Here is a 22,101-nt window from a genome sequence, read left to right as displayed (position 1 = left end):
CAGCTGGCTTTTAATGGTTTTGGGGAGATTTTCAACTGTGTGAGGGGAGTGGTAACATCCCTAATGCCCATATTGTGCAAGGGTCAAATGTTCTTAGGTCAAATGTTCTTAAGTCTTCCTGTGAGAAGTATTTTATCACTGACAAGGTTTAGAATTGTGGGTACAGGGTGATAATAGAAAGCAGACCAACTTTCCATCCATTTTATTGTTGTTAAAAGCAATAATAAATAAAAGCAATTTTAAATTCTCTGCAGACTAATACACTTGCAAAATACCACCATGGAGTACTTAGTGCCTTTGTAATTAACCTTTCTTTTGTCTAGACTAGAAGTCCCATGATGTCTGAAGACTCATTTACTCCCACCTTTTATCCCCAGCATCTAGCAAGGGGATAAGCAAGCTCTTAAAGGGGTTCAGAGCAAGCCTCCCCAATTGTGTTGTTCTGACAAGTGGATAATTGGGAGCTGAAGGCAATTGAGGTCCAGTTGACTCAAGAGAAACTTTGACCTCTCCCTTAACTACCTAGAAGAATTTAGATATGGAGTTCTTGCCCGAAATAAAAGACATGATCAGAAATAATTTTTTATGACCTAGCTGCATGGCAAGTCAAATAGTCAATTATTTTACCATCCCATGAATAACCCTCTTCCCCCTTTGAAGTCTCAAACCCCTATCCCATTCCTTGGCTCAGTCTAGAGCATAAACTTACTTTTCTCTGACTATCTCTGACCTCCCCATGCATGAGAAATTACTTTTTCCTCCTATTTAAATGTCTTCATTTTTCAATATTCAGAGATTATGATCACTTACGTGTGACTATGTGTGTATCATGTGTCCATTCTTTTACTAAGTGATCATGTAGAGTTGCATGTGTGGCTCTTAAACACTTGAAATGCAGCTAGAGCAAAAAGAGAAGGACCATAAGTACAAAATACACACCAGGTTGCAAAGATTTAGTATTTCTTAAAGGTGTAAAGGATCACATTTATATTTTTTTTCTGTTGATTACAAGTTGACATTATAACAGTTTAGATATGTTGAGTTAATCAAAATACATGTTTTAAATTTCTCTTTTTTTATAAGATGTATTTATTTATACAAGAACTGGGGACTAGGCCAGAGGTGTGGGGGTGGGGGTGAGAGAATTCACCAGATACAGAGTGAGGAGCAGAACAGGCACATTGACTGAAATACACTGCTGAGGGAAGCAGCGGGTGAGCCAGGAAAGGTCCGCCACACCATGTAGGTATCTCCCTGGCTGGCCAGGAATCAAACCCGCACTACAAAGGCTGCAGACAGCTTCACAGCACTGTGCTCAACCCACTGCATCAGCAGGGAGGCCCAAAATACATGTTTTAAATTTCTTTAGTCTTCCAAGGATGCTAGTGATCAGCTATGTCTGGTTACAACCAGAGTTGGACACTAGATAGGAATTAGGAATTATTATTGAATTTAGGAATTATCTGTCCATCAGAACCAAGAAGTCTGGCCTGCCAAAAAGCACTTTATAGACACCTTCAGTAGTTGCAACTCAGATTTAGTGATCCACAGGTATGTCATCAGTACAAAATATAATTAATATTAAGCTTGACTATAAAAAAATCAACTCAAAATTAGTCTAAGACCTAAATGTAAGATCTAAAACTATAAGCCCTTCGAAGAAAATAGGGCAGAAACTTTACCATACAGGATTTAGCAAGGATGTCTTGGATATAACACAGGTAACCAAATAAATATTAACAAATAGGACTTCACAAAAATTAAAGAATTTTGTGCATCAGAAAAACACTATCAATCAATGAGTAAAAAAGCAACTTCCAGACAGATTAATATCCAGAATATATAGAAAACTCCTAAAGCTCAACAACAATGAAATAAACTATTCAAAATGGACAAAGGAGTTAAATGGACATTCTCCAGAGAATATGCACAAATGGCCAACAAGTTGAACAGATATTCAACATACCAGTCACTGGGGATAAGACAATTAAAAACCACAATGGGCTATCACCTCCCACCCATTAGGAGGCCTACTAGAAGGAAGGCAGGGAGCGGGGAGCCAGGGAGAAAGGGAGGGATGAAGGGACAGACAAAACAAATAAACAAGAGTTGGCACAAGAATGTGAAAAAAACTGAAAGCCTCAGTCACTTTCGTTAGGAAAGTAAAATGGTAGAGTCACTATGGAAAACCTATGGCAATTCCTCAAGAAATAAAAAATGCAATCACCATGTGATCCCTTGCAATATTGTGACTTATAAGAAATAAATATTTGGTCATTCAGATAACCAAAATATATTTCTCATACATATTTGGTTTTCATCCAAAATTTCTGGCTCAGTTCTCAAAACTCTTGGAATTTCCTGTATGATAAGAGCAATGAGAACATCTTCTGTTATATTTTGGTCTCTGGTCTTCAGTTCCTGAAACTACTGCAGACTGATAAAAGTGAAATCGCACCACAGTTGAGTTTATATTAATGAGATAACTTTTGGAAAGCACATAAGGCTGCGGGCCGGTGGGCAGGGGAGAGAATAAGGGCTGTTAATCCTCCCGATTTCAGGGGAGATGAGAGGTGCTAGAGGTTGAATCAGTGATCAATGGTCAACGATTTAATCAATCATGATTATACGATGGAGCCCCCATAAAAACCCAAAGGAGGGGTTCAAAGATTCTCCAGATATGGTGTCCACTGTGATGAGCCCCAAACTCCAGGAGGACAGAAGTTCTTCTGTTCCAAACCTCTCCCGAGGCCTCTCTTCAACTAGCTGTTATTTCATATCTTTTAATATCCTTCGTAACACAGCAGTAATCTGTTGAGTGAGTTTGCTGAATTCGGTGAGTCATCTTAACTCAAACAAATTAACTCAGGGAGGGGATTGTAGGAAACACTGATTTATAATCTATATCATTCAGAAGTACAGGTAAGTACAATAACAACCTGGATTTCAGACAGGTATCTGAAATACAAGGAGGGGACCATTGGAACCTCTCCAAACCCTAAATATGCAGCCTGTCAGAAGCACAGGTACCAACCCAACCTGGGTTTGAAATAGAGTGAGAGAGGGTGCAGTTATTTGGACAGGATGCTTAACCTGTGGGATCTGATGCGACCCCCTGGTAGCTAGTCTAAGAAGTGAGTTAGTTGAATTGTAGCATCACACCATGAGGGAGTTACATGATCTTGGCCAGGCTCTTGTCTCACACGCATGAAAACTGAGGACAAGGACCACGAGGTGTGAGTTCAGGTTTATTAAGTGATAGGAAAGCAAGCTCCCTGCAACCGGAATGGAATGCCACTGAGAGCTCATGTCTAGGGTTTATATGCTGGGGTTTTAAGGCAGTTTGCTGGGCAATTTTCCAGGCCAGCTTGCTGTGTTGGCACAGTCCTGACTGCAAGCAGCATTCCTCCCCTTCTTGGAATTTGTGCGTTGCTGGTATTTTTACTTGAGTGGGGTCTCTGCCCTGTCTGCCTATCCAAATCTATCACAGAATTGTCCACGAAAGTCTTTGTTTCTTGGGCCTCCCTGGTGGTGCAGTGGTTGAGCGCTGGGTTGTGAAGCTACCCGCAGCCTCTGCAGCTCCAGTTGGATCTCCGGCCACCGGGGAGGGTCCCACATGGTGCGCAGACCTCTCCTGCCGCCCGCTGCTCCACTCAGCAGTGTACTTCGGTCCTTCTGCCTGCTCTGCTCCCCGCTCTGGCTCTGGTGAATTCGCTCACTCTCCCGCACTTCTGACTGTACCTAGTGCTTGTATAAATAAATAAATAAATCTTAAAAAAAAAAAAAAAGTCTTTGTTTCTTGCTCAGTGACTATTAGCTTACTAAGACCACCATAGTAAAATGAGTTGGTTACTTCAACCCCAAAATTTATTTCTCATGAGTTTGGAGGCTAGAAATCCAAGAGCAAGGTACCAGCAGGGCTGGCTCCTCCAGGGGCCTCTCTCCTTGGCTAGCAGGTGGCCACTTGCCTGCTATGTCCCTATGTGGCCTGTGTGCATTCAACCCTGTGTCTCTCTGTGTCCAAAGTTCTTTATATAAACAACACCAGTCAGACTGGATTCAGGTCCAAGGTCCATCCTAAAGGCTTATTTTAGGGCCTCCCTGGTGGCACAGGTGTTAAAGACAGTGTTACCAAGCTATCGCCAGTCACTGCAGCGCGAGTTCCATTCCCGACCAGCCAGGAAGCAACCCACATGGCACAGCAAACCTCTCCTGTCTCACCCGCTGCTGCCCTCAGCAGTGTATTTCAGTAGATCTGCCTGTTCTGCTCCCCACTCTCTCTGGTGAATCCTCTCACCCCCTGCATCTCTGGCTTATACCCTAGTTCTTGCATGCATGCATAAATAAATAAACCTTAAAAAATTAAAGGCTTCATTTTGACTGAATCACCACTTTAAAGGTCCTATCTCCAAATATAGTCATATTCTGAGGTGCTGGGGTTGAGAGCATCAACATATGAACTGGGGAGAAAGTAATTCAGCCCATAAGGATGATTGGCAAGTAAATTTCAGTTATTTAACCATAAGAATTGGGCATTTTTTCAAAAAAAAAAAAATGAAAGAAACTATAATGCTTTAAGGAAAACAACAGGCAGTATATGTCTTTAAAGATAAAATTCAAGTTTTTAATTGAAAATTAGAATTTTTGGAAGAATTATATCCACCACTATGACCCTGACAGATTCCAAATGCATAAGGAGTTTTCTGATGAGATAGTGATGATTTTTGCAAATGAGATTTTTTCATATTATATATTATAATACATGCGTGGGTAAAAGATTTATTCAGATTTCAAGACATACCATGAGATTTTATTCTGAAAAGTTAATTGATAAAGTTTTAGATTCTACACTGCAAATAAGCTTTAAGACACTAAAACGAGCAAACTTTGGTATAGTATCAAAAAAGAATATCCACAATTAACTTAAAAATTATTAAAATGCTTTCCCTTTCCCAACTACATATGTGGAGAAAGCCAGATTTTCTTTATATACTTCAACCAAAACAACAGATCACAGTAGATTAAATGCAGAAGCTGATATGAGAATCCAGCTGACTTCCATTAAGTCAGACATTAAAGAGATTTGCCAAAATATAAAGCCACACTATTCTCCTGACTAAACTGGCTTTGTTTGGAAAAAAATATTTTTATTTAAAAATGTGAGTTCATTGGCACATCATGGGTTTGCTATTTTAAAATGATTTAATCAAAAATGTTAATAATTATGTTTCCTTTTTTAACTTTACTTCCTAATATGGTAGATATCCATAGACATAACCCACATAAACAAAAGCTCTTCAGAATTCTCAATAAACTTTAGGAGGATTAAAACGGCTAAGATAAAAAAAAACCTGAGAACCAAAGATTTAATCAATAGCCATGTTTGAATATCCACAATACACCAAGCAGTGTGTATTTCACACAGAGCTGGGGTACCCAGGAGACAGATCAGAGACTGCACCCTCAAGCAGCCCAGATGCAGGGGGCAGGATGGAAATGTAGAGTCAGGGTAGATTTATTTTTCTGAACGCTGCCGTGAGGGCAAGTGAGGATGGACTGAGGACACAGAGCAGGGATAGGCCTTAACTCAGACATCACCTCGCTGAGTCATCAATTATTTAAACATAAGAATTGGGCATTTTATCCAAAAAAACAAAAAATGAAAGGCTCTATGATGCTTTAAGGAAAGCAACTGACAGTCTATGTCTTTGAAGATAAAATTCAATTTTTTTAAAAGATTTTATTTATTTATACAAGCACTGGGTACAGTCAGAAGCATGGAAGGGTGAGAGATAAAATTCAAATTTTTAATTGAAAATTAGAGACACCCCTGACTCCCTAACAGCTGCTAAGACACATGGTGCAGCCGACCCCTCCTGACTCGCCCATTACTCCCCTCAGCAGTGCATTTCAGTAGATCTGCCTGTTCTGCTCCCCACTTTATCTCAGGTGAATCCTGTTAGCCCCCCTCCCCCACCACCTCTGGCCTATACCCCAGTTCTTGTATGCAAAAAAAAAAAAAAAAAAAAAAAAAGGAAAAGAAAAGAATTAAGGAAAAAAGAGGAGGGCTAGACAAGGGAGAGGAGAAATCATCAAGAAGACAAGGCAGGAGAGTATGGTCCAGAGTGAGAGGACACCTTCACGTCACCTGAGGTGAGAGAGCTGCTACACTCAAGGAAGAGCAAATGGGTATCTAACGTGGTCACTGTATGGACCACCCAAGGATGAGTGAGGGGGGTTGAGCAGGAAGGTCTTAGCAGCCTAAATCAATAAATAATAACTGGCAACAGACAGACATGGCGAAATCTCTTTTTGTTCCTCTTCAGCAGATGATAGCAGTTAACTTCTCCATGTGACAGGGAAAATGGCATGGATGACTCAGCAGACCCACCATAAGGGAACTGCTCTGAGTTCTTAGTCAGGCTCTTCAAACTAAATCCACATGGTGCCTCGCCTTGGAAAATCAATTTTACTCCATGTAAGTAGTTTTTGTACTTCTTTGTATAAACAAACACACATGTTACAGTCCAGAATGTCAAACCCAAGTGAACTTTTGTGACAATACATAAAACTTAAGGAAATCTTAGGTTTGCAACTGCTGCTTTGGGTCTCCAAGGTACATCTGTCAGCTTCAGTTATTGGTGCTTCGGTGGAGAAGTTCGCCCAGCACAGTCGAATGCTAACCTAATCAGTCATCCTCTGCAGAAGTCAAGGTAGCCCTGTAGGATCATACCCTTGGAGATGAAGTTTCATCTTTCCATTCTTCCATATCTTTCTTCCATATGCCCTCAAATCATTTTTATTTAGGTGCCAGTTGTGCTTTGTATGGTAGGGAGCTTCTGAAATGGCTAATAACTGAATGCACCTAATAACTTGTTTCTAATGAATAGAACATGGCAAATGTTAGATGGATGGGTATCACTTCCAAGATTAGGTCACAAAAAGGCTCCAACTTCAATCTTGCTGGCACCATCTCTGGCCCTCTCTGATCCCCAAGGCCACCCGTTGTGAACTTCCCTATGGCAAGGCTCATCTGCAAGGAACTGCATTGAGAAACTGAGTCCCTCAGCACAAGAGCTCACGAGGAGCTGGATCTTGCCAACAGCCACTCAGGATGGACTCTTTCCCAGTTGTGTTTCAAAATTCAGTGGCCCAGAAGATACATTGATTGCAGCCCTACAGGAGATCTTGAGCCAGAGGACCACATAAACAGTGCTAGAGTCCTGACCCACAGAAATTAGGAGATAAAAAAAGCCTATGATTTTAAGTCACTGCATTTTAGGGTCATTTGTTATGCAAAAACAGATAACTCATACATTTTCTCTTGTTAGGCTATAAGCTAATAAAATGGTCTTCATCTTTAATTAAAGAGAAAACTTCTCTGAGCTGTTCTAGGTTGACAGTGCTACAGAGAATGTGGCAGGTCAGAAAATCCAGTCCTGAGGAATAATTGTTCACACCCACTGTCTTTCTCCAAGGCACACTATGAAATTCGTTTTCAACATGATCTGTCCGGTTACCTCCCACTTCTGTAATTACATAAAGTCAAGGAAGCGATATGTTTAAGTGCCACCATTCCAAGAACTGCTACTCTCCACTTGAATTCTTCAGTCTCTCTTCTTTTGCCTTCAAAAATGCAATAAACACACTATCACTTGTCAAAGCTGACATCCTCTCCTCTGGTGAGGAAGGTTCTGAACTCAAAGGAGATTTTTAGGTCTTTGCTTTGCTATTCAACTTCCTACTCTCCCGATATTTACTCTTCCTGTATCTAGAGTATGAACTAATAGTGTTTGCCTTATCCCTCTGCTTTCTTCGGAGGCATAAGGCAAGCCTCTGGGTTTTAAATTGGAGGCTGGATCTGGGTAAGGCAGGCAAATTGGTTGGGGGTTCTGTGAGAGGAGGCATTGAATTCAAAATTGGATTGTGCCTGGGGTGGGCAACCTTCCAACCAGTGTGGGTTCCAGACTGTTCTTAAGGTTGTATTTCTCTGAGTCCTCTGAGAATCAGACTCTGCCATATTAAATATGCAAAGATGTGGTAAGAAAAACATCCTTAAGAACAAACAGGAAAGGAGTCAGAAAAGGCCGTAAGACCCCATCAGACTGTGACATGAGGAGAGAGGGAAGGAAGTTTAGGTGGGCGCGGCCTAGACTACCAAGCAGTCCAAGAAGGATACCTCAAAGTTGTCAGGGAGTCTTGCAGCCAGAGTCAGCTGTCAGAGGAGTCCTGGGTGGGGAGGAGCAGGTCTGCCTCAGTATCCCTGCCAAGCCATTCTGGGCTCGAGGAGGGTTGTGTCATCAGCACATGCAGCAATGGATTCCAGAGTCGTAGGCCAATTACACTCCTGCAACAGAGGTCAGCAAGGAGTGTCCTCATGGCCACTACATGCACACATGACAATGAAAATTATGACTAGGGCAGGAGGGAGATGGTTCTGGAGAGTTAGCTCCTCTCTAAGAGGTAATACTCAAAGTTTTTCTCTGTCTTTACTGGAAAAATATGATTTATACATTGTCACCAAAGAAGCAGAACAGTGTCATCTTTCATGATTTATGTAGCTCATTTTCTGTGTGGTCAAATTCCTAGTCATTCATTTCTTTCTTCTTTTATTCACTCAGCAGTATTTTTAAGAGTCTGATTTGTTCTGGTCACTACAGAATCAATGGTCAGTAAGTCGGCCATGAAAACCCCTTTTATAGGGATGATGAAGTGTGAACACAATGACAAAAATTTCTGATCACAATAATACCTTAAGGAAACAAACAGGATGACATGATAAAGAATAACTTGGGTTGAGAGGAGAAGTTATTATGTAGTCATGCTTTCTGCTGTTTCCTTTTCTCCTCCCTCATATTTTATCTTGAAACACTGAGGTGGGGTAACCAAGCTGACTCCAGCTTGCTTTCTGCCCCAACTTAAATACTGATGATCCACTCCTACTCTGCTTTGCCCCAATAAGGTTACTGCTGCCACGTGACTGTGAGCTTCCCAGTACATTCCTCCACACACAGCAGGTAGGGATGGTCCGGCAGTGCAGGAAAAAAAAGCATTTCTTCTGCTTAAGTAACTCTTTTTATTTGTTTTTGGCTACGCCTATTTTTCCATTTAAGAAGTAAAACTGCAAACAAGGGTCAATCAAGCCATATGAGAATGAAATCTATTGGTTCACACTCAGTTTGGGGAACACTAGGCCCTCCCCTAATTAATTGCAATGGCTGGAGCATTAGCCACACAGCTGGATGAGAAGGCAGCATGAATTGGCGAGAGAAGTGTCCTGGAAGTAAAGACCTATATTTTGCCCCAGTGCTGCTACTATCTGAACAGGCAGTTGCAAATAATCCACTTCCCCTCTGGATTCCTGGCACATAATAACTACATATTATATTGTTGAACAAATGGAACAGGAACATAATCTATCACTTTCTGTATCAGGTGAAGCATAAGGGGCTATAGCAATGAGACCCCAAAATACTGTGGCTTAAACAACAGAGAAGTTTATGTCTCTGAAGTAACAGATAATGGTAAGCAGGGAGACTGACAACAGCGCTCTATGAGGTTACCTGGGACTCAGGTTCTTTCTCTTTTCCCACACTAGATCCTTGTAAGGTGATGCTGCCTGATGAGGCTGGTTCTGCAGCATCACGTCCAAGCACCAGGGGGTGGGGTGTGAGTGTGGGGGTGGGGGTTGGGGGGAGATGTCAGAGGGGGCAGGGAGTGAGGAACAGAAAGCAAGCACTTTCCTTTGAGGGAATGATGTTGTGAAAGTCGCATGCTTCTGTTCCCATTCCATTAGCAAGAATATGATCACATGGCCATAAAAAGCATTAAAGGAAGTTGGGAAATGTGGCCAAGTTCTTTGATGGCACCTATGGAATGGGTCAGGTGGAGTCAACTCCTTCCTAAAGGGAAAAAAGAAAGAACACTCGGACATTCAGCAGCCTCTGCCATGCCTATCACCAGACTCCATATTTGAGGCCCTGATTCCAATCAGGAACACATTTGATTGTCATGCTATCTTTTTCATCTTATTTTGTATTTTCTCCCCTTCCCCACCCCAATTTTCATTGATTCCAGCTTTAAACTCACTGTTGGCCTCTAATGACTCTGGACATCTGTGTTTTAATATGGGGTACATAGCTCTCATAGACCCCCAGAAGAATGTTAAATTTTTTAAGAGGATTTTTTTAATTGGAGGTTTTCCTTTTATTCATGATTTTAAAATTGAATTTTACTATCTTCTGGAGCATTTTAATAATTCCACATAATAGAATCACACCACAAGATCCCAGTGGTCTTATTTATTCTAGAGGCACAGATGTTGACTTAGCACAGAAATATTGGGTTCACCCCAAATTTAGTGACAAATAAATTAATACAGTACTGTGCGAAGGGAGTTTCCACAGCAGTTCAAATAGAGAGAAATGATGAGAAATTGGGTCATCACATGGCACCCAATAGGATAAGGATCCAAACTTAAAAGAACTAACAAGGCAGCAGTCAATATCATGTTCTCATTTGAAAAGTAATTCAGTTTCAGCAAAACAACATCATCCTTCCCATTAGATTAATGTTGTTAAATTGAATCACATTGACTTTGTAGTTTTGCTTGAATTTAAATTGTAATGAATTGAATTGTATTGAACGGAACTGAACTTGCATGAATTTAACTTGGTTTTGGTTCCATACATATGTCAGAGCTGTAAGAATAAGTTTGAAAGCAGCATTATAATCAAACAATTGTAGTGATGACTGGGGAGAAGTAGGAATTGATTTTTCTTTCAAAGAAATCCATCTATTACTAAAGGTGAAAGAACAGAGCTATCATGAATAGTTCTAATGGCCTGTAAGTGCGAGATCTTTTCTTAAGGTGAGTCTCTTCTACACGATGGATGATTCTAGCAGATCCTAAAACATCTCTGCCCTGGTTAACACATAATTTCAATCTTGTCCTAATTTACCACTTTACCACGATGTCTGCTCTGTTGTTGCCAACTTTAGAATAAAGAGGAATTTTCTAATTTTTGTAGCATTTCACAAACCAAGGAAATTTTGCCCAAGAGTGTAGGTAGATTTCTCTCTGAGTCCTGCTGGGTAGTTGCTTTCTGAAGCCTGGAAGGACAAGGAAGTGAACAGTTCCTTTTTTGCCTCCTGTCTAACCCATGACTGCAGTTTTGAGGGTAAGTATATGACAAGGGCAATAAACATTCCACCACCCCCCCAAGGCAATGGTGTAGAAAATGACATATATAGGAGCTGTGCAGCAGCGCATACATCAGTCTATCTGGTGCTTAGAGATCCTCTGGGATGAGAGGCGCTATATAACTGTAAGTTATGGGGACGCTTAATCAACTATTCTCCCACCGACTTGTTTTCTGTCCATGATTTACTGGCACCTCTGTTTACCTACAGGATAATGGTCCTGGAGGACCAGAGTATGAGGAAATAAATGACTTGCTGGGTGATTAATTGTCCTGGCGCAGCACAGGGTCCAGTACCAAGATCATTATTTCTATTGTATGACAAGAAAGAAAGAAGGAACAGTGAAGTTGTGCGCATAAATAACAGCAGAAAGATTTCCTCGTTGTTCAGCAAAGTTCTGCTGTCCCATTCTTGTCAGACGACCCGGAGGGGCCTATACCACACTCTGAATTCACATCTCTTCTCTGAACCTTCAGAACTCATCTCTGCTAATCCATTTGGTGGGGAGCTAGGGAAGCTTAGGGGAGAGTCCCATCCCATTCATGGCCAAGTACAAGGGGAACACGGTCTGTGACTTTGCCCTTGCCAGAGTTCGACAGCACACGGCAAATTAACAGGCAGCTCTGGGGTCTGAGAATGAGAGGCAGCAGGGAAGAATGTAAATTTGGATTGAATGAAAATGTTGAGAAAAGACAATGTAATATGGAGAAAAGCCTAGAGTACACAAAGGTATCAGCTCTCAGCATTTTAATTAATGAAATTGAGCATTTAACCTAGTTGTTCTAAACTCCACTGCATACTGAAACACTTCACTTGGGAGCCTTTAAAAAAATACCAGTGGGTCTCCCTGGTAGCACAAGGGGTTAAGCACCACACTATGAAGCAATCTGCAGCCTCTGCAGCACGAGTTCGATCCCCGACAGGCCAGAGAGAAATCCTCCTGGTGCAGCAGACCTCTCCTGACTCGCCTGCTGCTCCCCTCAGCAGTGTATTTCAGTCATTCCGCCTGTTCTGTTCTTGACTCTGGTAGCGCCTCTCACCCCCCACATCTCTGGCCTGTACCCCAGCTCTTATATGCATAAATAAATAAATATTTAAAAGAAAATACCAGTTCCCAGGTCTCACCCTAGATCAATGAAATCAGAAGCTCTGGGAGAGAGGTCTGGGCATGGGTGCTTTTGTAAAACTACTGATTTAATGGAAACAGGACTCCAGACCCTGGGCAGTAACCCTTTGGGAGGCTGGGGGTACTGATTTCATGTAGGGAGTCCCTAATTAGCCTAAGAGAACATCAGGGAAGGGCAAAATACAAGCTGCTAGTTGTACTGCTCCAGCTCCAGCTTTACTACTTCCAAGAGGGGGAAATAAATCACTGTAAAGGACAGTGCCTCATTCTAACTAGTCTCAGTTTTAATAGCCCATCAGCTCTGGTTTAAATGTTTTTTGATAGCACTGAGCATTTGACCTTAAGCAAAGCATTTGGATTCAACCTTGACATTCACCATAATTAAACAAAGAAGATTTTGCTCATTAAATATTATTTTTGTTTCTTGGACCATGAACTGAATTGTGAATGAGACTCCCTTTCAGGCAACACAATGGTATGACCTCAGTTCCTCACAGCTGTTAACAGCTAACAAGCCCCAATGTGCCCTCAACCAAAGCAGGAAGGAGGCTGGCATATCCCCCAGGCTGTCTTCACTATGGTCACCTACCGAGAAATGTCACAGGAGCTGCCAGACTCCAAGAGGGGGATAAGAGCGAGCCAGGGAGAGGTAGGCAGCCCCTTCCCAATTCTCATGAATATGACCTTTATCTCCCTGAAATCATACTGAGATGGGGGAGTGGACCATTTCAAGCAGTAGCTGCCAAGTTCACATTGAAACTATTAATTCCCTCCTCATCCATAGCAACGAGTCTCTGGCAGTTATTTTATGAAGTATTACCTCAATCATCTGTCATGATTGATTAGACCAGAGGTTAGCAGCTTACTCCGGCTGGGTTGATCAAAGTTCTTCCAGGAATTGGAGATGGGAATCAAGAAAGAGAGCATGACTTTATGTGAATCACTGGACCACTATGAAGGACAAGTTCCTACCAGCCCATGAATCAAGAAGCAGAAGAAGCAAGTCTCCAGGGAATAAGATGAGTAGAGCAGAGGAGATCCGAGGCAAGGGCCCGGAGTAGGGCCTGCTTGTGTTCTGATCCCAGATCCTAGGCCTTTCCCACACCCCATTTTGTTCCTGTTGCTATCCTCAAAAGACAACCCGTGTCTTTATAACCCTTAGTTTTTACAGCTTTTAAACATGTTCTAAGTAAAGCAGGTGGGGAACATCCCCTTTTTATTTCCTTCCTCAGCATCATTTACCTTTCCTTGTGTCTTAATGTGATATCCAGGGGCCAAGTTAACAATTTAAGACCAAAACATGGATATAATTTCTGGGAACTTCATCTACTAAGATGGGGTTTTGGCAATATCTTCCCAGTGGATGGTGAAAACCATAATTCCATAATGATTAATTTTATGTGTCAACTCAGCTGGGCTACAGTACCCAGATATTTAAACATTATTCTGGATTCTGGATGTTTCTTTGAAGATATATTTTGGATAAATTAATATTTAAATTGGTGGATTCTGTGTAAAGCAAATTACCCTTATAATGTGAGCATCATTATGAATTAAAGGACTAAAGACTGACCTCTCCCTAAAAAGAAGGAATTCTGCAAGCAGAAAGAATGTGGACTTGTAAAGACACCATATTCATGGAAGCCAAATCATTAAGGTAAACTTCAATCAATAGGTAGGTAGATAGAAAGACAGATAGACAGCCTTACAGATGTATGGTTCTCCCAATAGATTACAGTAGAAGATTCCTAAAAGTCCTCTTAGTTTCCAAATCCACCAAATGCACCACAACACCTCAAAGATGGGTGAGTTACTGCCTATTCTACTGACCTTCACCGAGTTCTAGGACATATAGCTTTAGATGGAAGTCCCTTTTTTCTCTGAATTTCCCTTTGTAACGAATCTCATTACTTTCTCTGGTGTCCTACTGCTTTTTTGGATTGAAGCAGGGAAGGCAAAGGCCAAGGAATACAGAAGATGGATGGCATGAAGACAGTTCCAGAGGGAGCAGAAGCACTTCCAGTATATGGAAGAGTTGAGACAGTGTGAAGAGCAAAGGACAAGCAAATGAGATATGGCATCTGGCTCCCCAACCACCCAGATGAAGACCTCCGGGCTGGGGCATATGAACATGTGCTGCGGTGTCACACAGGTTTGGACAAACCTATAAAAGCCAGGTTTGATGTTCTGCTTCTCCAAACATCACCAGGGAGAGCCGCCAGCCTGCGGGAGAAACCTGCATTTCCAAAGGGCTCAAGGGTATGGTGGGGCGGATACCACCAGGCAGCAGGGCAGTTATATTGACAACAGTGAGCTGTTGTAGAGTCTGACCCCACTACAGCAATGACAGAGGATCAAGAGATCCTCCCCTGGTGGCGCAGTGGTTGAGCGCTGGGCTGCGAAGCTGCCTGCAGCCTCTGCAGTGCTGGTTCGATCCCCGGCTGCCAGCGAGGGTCCCACATGGTGCGCAGACCTCTCCTGCCGCCCGCTGCTCCCCTCAGCAGTGTACTTCGTCAGTCTGCCTGCTCTGCTCTCTGCTCTGACTCTGGTGAATTCTCTCACCCTCCCGCGCTTCTGACTGTACCCAGTGCTTGTATAAACAAATAAATAAATCTTTAAAAAAAAGAGAGAGAGGAAAAGACTTTCTTGCCTCTATGTCTTGGAAGGGAAAGCCATGCCCTGCCCACCAATGGGAGAAAGTCAAGGACAGTTCCAGGGTTAACAGTTACTTTTAGTTTGTGATTGTCCCAAAGGAATCTTTATTATGGTAACACAGCAGCCAGAAACATAAGGAAGGATTTCTAGAAAGATGGTTTGACTCTCTCCCTCCTCCTTCTGTGACTACAGCAGGTTGCAGAAAGAAGAGCTGGGAATAGCACCAAGAATCCAATTTTAAGGGAGAAAAAACTGACTAGGATAAGGTCTTTCCTGGCTCTTGAGAGACCAGCAGAGGGGCTTGCTGGTCGAGGGTGCCCTGGTTCTTGATTTTTCACAGCTCACTTGCCTGTTACAGTAGAACATTCTAACAGTTGTGAGAGCTGCGTTGTCAGAAGAACCAGCCTTGCCAAGTCAATGAGAAGAGATCAGTGAAAGGCCAGCATGAACCAAATCTGTGCTTCAGCCACAGCTGTGGCTGGAGACATGCCCAGTCAGCCCGAGAGCTGTGTGTCCAAGCTCCAGCTCGCCCAACCTGTTGCCATCTTGTTCCTTAATCTCTTAACCCCTTAGGCCTGTCACAATGGCCCATGGTTTTTGAACCAGACTCATTAATTCTTGGAGAAGCCTCTGAAAGTGACATGTTCTTTCTCATACTCCCTTGCTATGTCGTCACTAAAAACACGTTCCACAAAGCCCGGAGGTTTCTTCAACCGCATCTATTTCTGTGCTTATGGCTATAACACAGACCCAAGCCAGGGCTTGACTTACAGCTCCTCATGCCGATTGCAAATCTGGTCCCCCAGGGCCACCCTACCTAACACCTACAATGTGGCAGGCACAGTAGGAGACTTTTTAAAGTATTAGATCTAATCCTTACAAGCGTTGTGTGAATTGAGTATCATAAGCTCTGCTTTATAGAAGAAACAGAAGTGGAGAAAGGTGAAATTTCCTTCCCCTGGTTTCCAAGGGAGTGATCTGCAAATCCAGGAATAAAAATTTCAGGCCTCTCTTTAATGAAAGCACTTGCCCGCTGCACAGCGCGCCCTGCTTCCTTGAGTCTCCTGCAGCCACACAGGTTCCTGCGGCCACCTTCCTACGCCTGCTCTCCATCCTGCCACTGCTGCTGCTATAGGATAGGAGATTCCATGTAACGCTCTGATTTTCCACTGTCATTTTGGTGGGAAGAGAAATGACTTCTGGGTTGAGTCTTGCTGATCCCCAAAGCTCTTCATTTCATGTGACCCATCATCAAAGACACCCATGGTGATAGTGAAAATGTGTCTGTGCACGTGTGTGTCCAATAGGTACCCCTTTGCGTTGTCTATGAAAAAGGTGGACTTGAGAAAACTGGAATATCTGAATGCTTATATGCCAGTTTATATTATCTTCCACTGCTGTGTCAAGCGACCACCCTAAATATCAACCATTGTACAAAAGTGACTTAATCAGAATGCACATGCAAAACCAGAAAATACTTTTCAGAATTTTGTCAGCATTTTGTTAATGTCCTACATGTTGGATGATGAAAGCCCAGTAACTTGTTTCTATAGGGAGAATTTGATCCTTCTCCTTTAGAACTGTGTCCTGGTTTTGTCCTTACTCAACTCTCACCTGCTAATCATTGGTTATTTCTCTATTTACTTACTAAGCTCTTGAGGTGGTCATTAATCATGCCTTTCTCCCTTCCATGTTCTGAAGCAATTGAGAAATATACAAAAGAGTCAGACAGAGATGCCAATAATAGCTGTATGGCTGGCTGGCAGGACTAGGCATGGCAATTATCTCTGAAACCTGAGTGATTTTTTTTTTTTTTACATCTTCCTCTCTGGACTGCACTGAGCCACCTCTTCACAGCAGCTCAGCAACTACAAGCCCTTCCCCTCAAAGGCAGAGCTTGCTCTGGTGGGCTCACCACAGGGGAGAGGCAGGACCAGAAGGAAACAGTGAATCACCTTCAGGCCTTCTAGCCTAGAGAGGGATCCATGGAAGAGTAGAGAAGGTTGAAAAATGCAGCTACAAATTCCTCTCATCCCTGCATGCATGAGTCTTTGGAATATGGAGGGCCCCACTCCCATCTAGAAGTGGGGTCTATTTCTCTCTTCTTGTTTAAATATGGACTGCTTTTGTCATTTAATTTTGCCAATAAACAGTAGCAGAATGACATGCAATTTCTGAGCCAGGGCCAAAAAAATGACCTCGGTATTGTTCTCCTTGGGATCCAGCTGCTAAGTGAAGAAGCTACTCCAGTGGAAAGACCCCATGGATGAAAACCAAAGAGCCCCAGCTGAAGCCTTAGCCAACTGCTGACCTGGAAATGACATCATCCAGGATCACTCGATACCCAATCGGCATAGCAAGTGACCACAAACACAAGAATGGACCCACCTAACACGCCACAGAAGAGATGGATAATCTCAGCTGAGTCCTACCCAAATGGCCAAGCCACAGAAGCTTCAGCAAATAAGCTTATACATGAGCAGAGCACACACAATACTTGCTACTCAGCCTCAACCGATCAGATAAGCCTCTCTGGCAGAAGGGCAGGGTCACCTCATATGATCATCATCCAAGAACTTAAAATTCTGCTCCTAGCATAGGTGTTGAATGCCCTGTAAACACAACGGGGATGCTCCTGAAGACTGACCATTATGCAAAGAGCTGATGAGAAGTCATGCGTCTGTGTCTATCGGTGCTGCCACAAATTTAACATAAACTTGGTGGTTTAAAATGACACACATCAGTCAGGTCAAAAGTCCAGAAATGGGTCTCACTGAACTCAATCCAAGGTGTCAGCAGAGCTGCCTTCCTTCTGCATACTTGAGGGGAAAAATCTTTCCTTTCCTTGGGTCTTCCTGCAGCTAGAGGCTGCATAATTCTCAGCTTATTACCCCTTCCCATTTCAAAGCCACTGTTGGCCTGTTGAGTCTTTCTCAGAGACTAGCTCTTCAACCTCTCTCTTCCATAGTTAATGATACTTTTGACAATACTAGGCCCGCCCGGAGAGCTCAGGCTAAGATAATCTAAAGCAATCTCCCTATTTTAAAATTAGCTGAAATTGCTTCTTTGCCTTTTGGCTAAAGCAAATGTAGGGTCTTTTCTTATCAGTTTAATATCTGACAGGTCCTGTATCTGAGGACAATATATTAAATGGATGGGGGGTTGCATTGTTTTTACTGAGGTTACAGTGGCTTAGAGCATAGTATATAGGACCTCCTTGGTGGCGCAGCGGTTAAAGACAGCACTATCAAGCTATCACCAGCCACTGCAGCACAAGTTCAATCTCTGGCCGGCCAGGGAGCAACCCACATGGCACAGCAGACCTCTCTTGCCTCACCCACTGCTCCTCTTGGCAGTGTATTTCTATCAATCTGCCTGTTCTGCTCCCCATTCCCTCTGGTGAATCCACTCACACACATATACCTGCACCTCTGGCTTATACCCCAATTCTCGTATGCATAAATAAATTTTAAAAATATATATATAGTATATAATTTGGGGGTTTTGGTTCACAGCTCTTCAAATGTATGTCACACACAATCATGTCTACCACCAAACCACCAATGAGCCTTGAATTAAATGGATTTTTGGAGCAGGCTGCTAGAATAAGAGCTTGCTAAAAATATACATGTATAATAAAATAAAATCAGCTGATTAGCAACTTAAATTCCCATCTGCAACCTTAATTTCCCTTTCTAGCCCTTTCATAACACAGTCATGGGTAACAGGGATTAGAACATGGACACCTTTGCTGGGGGTGGGGGGCACTATTCTGTTACCACAAACAATAATCTCCCTTAAAAGAACAGCACCAACTCTCCAATAAGGATTAGCACTCGACTCTCCTAACTAATTCTGCACCACTTTCTCCTCTCCCAGTTGTTTCAAATTACCCCGAAAGTGGGGATAATAAGATGCCAAATTTTTATGACATGTTTTGCAGTTGATCATGTAAGACAGAAGTGGAACCTTGTTGAAAACAAAATACATTTTATCTCTTGCTTCACTCTAACAGTCTTGTGAAGGCCAAGTTGACAAACCGCCCGGAGTCCCTCTCAATCATGTTGCCAATAACAACACTGAAATGGTGCTCAGGGACTTCAGGCTGGACCCTGTCAATAATACAAGCCTCACTGAGAAGAGGCAATCTGTCTCAGTCTGTCAGATGCTCAAGATTCCTGGAGGCAATGACAGGAGTGCATGCAACTTCTTCTGTTCCCATCAGTCTACTGAGTGGTGGAGAGAAGTAACACAGTAGGCTCCCTCTCCAGAAGCCAGAGAAGGAGATGGATGAATTAAAGACAACAGAACTTGGCCATTTTCTTTCTATAATTGAGTGTTAAAAGAATGATTAAAAGCAGGCACAAGCACTCATTTCTTCTGTTGGATGGTTCGAGATACAAAAGGTCATGTCTACAAATATGTCCCATAAAGAAAGGACAAACAAGTGGTAAGTGCCATGTAGTAATTTTAGGGAAATCTATACAAAGGCAGACCATGAGTTAATTATGCCAACTAGGAGGGGGGGGTGGAGAGGGGCAGAGCAGAGAGAGAGAACAGTTGAAAGCAAACACACAAGAAACTAGCAGGCCTGAGAACAGGTGGCTCAACAGCATATCAATCGGGATCAAAATCATGGCACCAATGAAATGTTACATTTAATAGTCTTGGGTTGAACACGATAGCCATTATCCTTTAAATAAATACCGACTGGCCTTTAAATAAAGTATGAGCTTTGGAGTCATATAGAGAAAAGCATGACCCCAATTCCATTGCATCCTTGCTAGTTAAGAGTGAGGACCTTGGGCTAGCTATTTAAGTTGGTTTCCTCATTTGTAAAAGGAAGATAATAAAAAATACTTGTTTCATAGCATCCTGGGGCACATTGTTACTCTAAATGCCTTGATGAACCCCGCTCTCTCTGACCATACCCCTGAGTATCCCACTCCTCCACTGCTGCTAGCTTTGGCCATGTGATTTGCTTTCACCAGCAGGAATCACCAAATGGGACACGAATAGGGGTTAAGTGAGCCCCCTTGGAGGACTGCCACCATCATCTACAAAACCTGATCTATCTTTCTAGAAAGGCCACACAGAGGAGAACAGAAATACTTCAGCCAGCAGGCCAGTTAATCACCAGATATTCGACCAGATGGTGACTCTTCTGGATCATTCCATGCTAGTTGAGCCACATGAGCAGATGGTTGTAGTCACTTGAGCGACCCCAAGCAAGACCAAAGAATAATAACTGCCCACCCCAAATTACCACATGCCCATCACATTTGTAGAGCTGGCCTTTTGTACTTTGTAACATTAAATGGATGAAGTGAGTCCATGCATCTACTTGGTACAAATGGTTCTCTTTTTAATCATCCTTTTAGCATCAATTATAGAAGGAAAATAGGCAAGCAGGCAGAAAAGTTATACTGCCTTTAATCTACCCATTTTTCTCTGACATCTATCAAGGGAGCCTGCTACGTTTCTGCGTTTACTGCAGAATAAATAGTTATTGTTTCAAACTACTAAGTGTGGGGATGGACTCAGTTTCTTCATCTGTAAATTGGGATAACTGGGAGAATTGGGGATTTCAGCTCTAAAGCACTAGGCACATAATACGTCATGGTAAGTGGCAGCTGTCTTATTATCATTACATGGCGCTTCACATCCAAGGGAGAGCTGCTTGGCTAAGGACAGTAGGTGGCTCTTCCCTGGATAATGAATGATTATTAATCCAGCAGTGATTTCCGAGCTGGCATTGGCATCCTTACGGCAAGATAGGAGTAACAAAGCTGGTGGTTTGGCATGTTTTTAACATAGACTAACTAAACCCTCCCACACCGTCCAGTATAATTCCTGACTTTCATTTATTTAGATTTAATAGTCTTGGGTTGAACAAGATAGCTATTATCCTTTAAATAAATACCGACTGGCCAGAAACGCAATGTTTACTGCAAGTCAGGAATGAGAGAGGCCACCTCGGTTACATCTCTGGTCTATCTCAAGCACAGCTTTTAATAATTAATTTGCCATTTTCAATAATACACAATGACCGGACTATTAAGCCAAGAATCCTGCATTTATTAAATGCTAACTTAGTGGCAAACAAACAAAACCTGAGTCAATAGTTGCCTCGCCAGTTATTAAAAGCTCCTCTCTGAAGATTTGTGTGGGAGGCTGACCACATGGTCAGGGCAGAGGAATGAAGGAGGAGCAGGCAGGGGAGAAGCTGAAGGAGTATACAGAAGGTGATTCAAACCTGAACCCCACTCAGGTGGGAGGGTGTCACTATGACAAACCTGAGGTCAGTGCCAAAAAATCCACATGGAGTCCCCAGCAACACTATACCACCCCTGTAGCAGCCAGCCAGAACACTTGCTTTTTGTTTGGCCTTTCTGGAAGTAATTTATTGCCCAAACATGGGAGTTAGAGGCAGAAAAGGTAGGTGGAAAGTAGTGGGGATGCTAATATAGGGTTTCTCATAGCAAGAATAATGGAAAATCAATAGAAACGGCCCATGTTGGAGTTGACTTACACAGCACAGATGTTACCAGGATGGGTTTTGAAGAGGAAACAATTTGGATGCTATTGATTGCAGAGTAAAGCAGCCCCAACTTCAAGTATTTACACAGTTAAGAAATTAATTCTCACGCAACAGGAATTTCAGAAATATAAAAGTTTCTCTGCTGGAATTCAACTCGGCTGCACATGAAAGAAAAAACAGGGATAATAATGGCTTATAATAAGATGGAGATTTATGTTTCTCTCACATAACAGAAGCTTAGGTATAAAGAGTCAAAAGCCAATGTGGCAGCCCCAAAGTCAGCAGTGACCCCCCACTTTCAGCATTGCCATCTTTCTACCGTGGTGTCCATCTTCAAGGGCACATAATCACTGCAGCAGCTCTAGCCATCACATCTTCATTCCAGGAAGTAGGAAGGTAAAGAGGGGCAGGGCACAGGTCCACTAAACATATCAGTTTCCTGCATTGATAAAGGAGTCTGGACAATGTGGTGTTTGTATCTGGGCACATCGCTAAATCTATCTTTACTGTTACTAGGAAGAAAAACAGAATGAACACTGGGAGAGCAACTAGCCATTTCTGCTGCGGGAGGTTTCTA

At 42.5% G+C, this 22,101-nt stretch overlaps 1 pseudogene; it reads left to right on the top strand.

Annotated features, from left to right (window-relative positions):
* The first annotated feature begins 18,040 nt into the window (after nucleotides 1-18,040).
* Nucleotides 18,041-18,156, top strand: LOC119256484 (U2 spliceosomal RNA; annotated as a pseudogene).
* The last annotated feature ends 3,945 nt before the right edge of the window (nucleotides 18,157-22,101 follow it).

This window comes from Talpa occidentalis, unplaced genomic scaffold (assembly GCF_014898055.3).
Source record: "Talpa occidentalis isolate TD23 unplaced genomic scaffold, MPIMG_talOcc4v2.1 talOcc4.3, whole genome shotgun sequence".
NCBI classification, from domain to species: domain Eukaryota; kingdom Metazoa; phylum Chordata; class Mammalia; order Eulipotyphla; family Talpidae; genus Talpa; species Talpa occidentalis.
This window is presented reverse-complemented; position numbering and strand designations above follow the sequence as displayed.